Below are 2,683 nucleotides of genomic sequence, written 5' to 3' on the forward strand. Positions count from 1 at the left end.
GAAGAAATTGGATTTAAAATATACAAATTGCCAACTAATGCACCGAACAGATAATCACTTTATTTCTTTTAATAACTACATCGTTATTGAAAGAAACTGAATATCCATCCAAAAACAGTTTAGAAACTGAAATTAAATTCTTTCTAAAACTGGTACATAAAGACAATTTCTTAAAACCAAATTTCTATTTCTACTAAAAGACAAGTAGACGTCTCCCATCGCAATACCGCCACCTTAGTAGCATTGCCCATGTAGACGGTAATCTCCTTTCATGTAGTCGTTTCCTGGAACCCCTGCAAGGAATTGCAGACATGATCACTGGCTCCCACACCAGGCACCGGTAGATAACACCGCTAAACATGTTTCAACAACTAGAGTATGAGATATACCTTTGTTTTGGTTCCTACGAGGACGGTCCGCCTTCCAATGTCCCGCCTGCTTACAGATGAAGCACTTGCCTGCTTCTTCATTCCAACTTTAAATCCCGTAGACTGAGATTTATTCACTTTCTTGACCCACTTGTTTCTTCTTCTTCTTCCTTTCGGTTTAGAAGTAGAACCATTTTCAAAATAGTGAATTTGAGCATTGTGACGAAATAATCCTTTTGCTGCTTCAAAAGTTCCGCTAATGAATAAACCCTCTTATTCATATTATAGTTCAAAGGAACTGCTCAATTCTAGGTAGCGGTTGGAGGATCATGTCGATCTGGGTTTTCCCATCAATTTCTCCTCCAAGGATCTCTATCTCGTTCGGATAAGCCATCATCTTTAGGATATGATCTCATACGAGTACCATGGTGGCGGTCATTATCTTTCTCATGGCTTCTTGCCTAGAAGCCCTATCCCGATGACCAAAGAGTTCCTTGAGATTGTTCATAATATCATAGTCGTTGGTAAATCTTGATGCCGATGTTGCAATACATTTGACATTGAAGCCAAAATGTAACACCGCGCCATCTCATCCGCTTACCCATTTCCTATGATATTCAATCTCCTCTTGGGTAGATTCACCAAGAGGGTGCATCAGCAATCGCCATCAAGACATATTTATAGCTTCAAGAAGAAGAACAATGTCCGTGTTTCTTTTCCAATCTATGTAGTTTGGTCCAGTAAGTCTATTCTGTTGAAGTATGATGGACAAGGTTGAAAGACATCCTAAGAATCACAAATAACTTTTGGTCGAACTCTAAATTTAGAATAATATTGATTCCTCAAACAATACTATTTTAAATTAACCAACACCTCATAACACCGTGAATTTTGTATGCCACGTTAGTGTGGACGTATACAAATTCAACATTTGTAAAAGGAGGATTTTAACCCATTAATTTTATTATCTTGTCAACCTAACTTTTGACAAATAAAATTAATAGTTGGTATCATTTGGTCACACAAATAATAGCGGTGACTCCGCTTAGGAGGATACTATTAGATGTGTCTAAGTGTATACCATTACTTGACACTAAGTCCATTAATAAGATTATGCCCCTTCCGTTGGGGAAGATCACACGCTCTTAATTAACTTCCTATAGTCATCCAAAATGGAAGTCTGTTCTAGTGATCCGCAAACAAGCTCATCCGCTATGGAGGAAGGCACTCAGAGCCAACGCCAAGCTTGTTTGCATCACTTACAAACCAAGAATGGAGACCATGGGATTTATTTAAAATCCTCTCCCACTTAGTTATTTATAAATGAGGAATTTTAACTATGCTAGCCTACTTAAACTTGTAACTAACATGCACACACAAAGACAATATAAAAGCAATAAATAGAAAATTTAATTTTCAACTATTATGGCTTTTATCTCTAATTGTCCTCCGTGTGTTGTCATCCCAAGCTGCTGCCATATGGGTCTAGCTGTCGCATCCATCTTGCTCCTAGTTCCGCTGCGCCTCTGGTCCTTAGAAGGTTCCACGCTTTGCAAGATTCGATCCATGACATAAATAGAATTTTACATTTTGATCCTATATTCCATAAAAGGAATGTACATGTATCTAGATCAAAAATAAAATCCTAATAAAACTAAATACGACTCCTGCTGGATTTTAATACAATCATGCACACACATATAAATTGCCCTTGACATGTCCAAGGGTCCAATCACACACATAATTAACTAAAAGCCATAATAGTTGGATCCTCGATCCACAAAGTTAGCACATCCTACTATTATCCCGCCTAAATTATGTATGACATGTGCATAATTAAACTAAATACCAAATACACAGAGGCAAAACCCTAGCTCGATACCAATTGTTGGTTGCTACTCGGAAAACCTATAGGTTCCACTGCATAAAAATTTTGTACAAAGGTCTGAACCTTTTCCTAGCTACCATGTGTTCTTTAAATTAAATTTTGGATCGCTGCTGAACTTAACACGTTTGATCCAAAACTTAATCTATTTGTTCTTTTAGGTTTTGACTTGGATCTCCTGCGGAACTTAACACGCTCGACCCAAGTCTCCTTAAGTTATTAATTCCATTAAATATTAATTTCCATAAAGGTTCGACGTGTCGAGGCACATGGCCTTCTTGGATATGGGAGCAACCACCACCGACTAGACAAAACCTTTAATAGAAAGCTAATATTTAATTTCCTAAAATAACTTTAGGTTAACCAAAGAGAACAATCAAATCACAAGGAAAAGAAAGAAACAAAAGAACACAACTTCGAAAAACATATT

This window comes from Zingiber officinale, chromosome 11A, assembly GCF_018446385.1.
Source record: "Zingiber officinale cultivar Zhangliang chromosome 11A, Zo_v1.1, whole genome shotgun sequence".
NCBI lineage: Eukaryota > Viridiplantae > Streptophyta > Magnoliopsida > Zingiberales > Zingiberaceae > Zingiber > Zingiber officinale.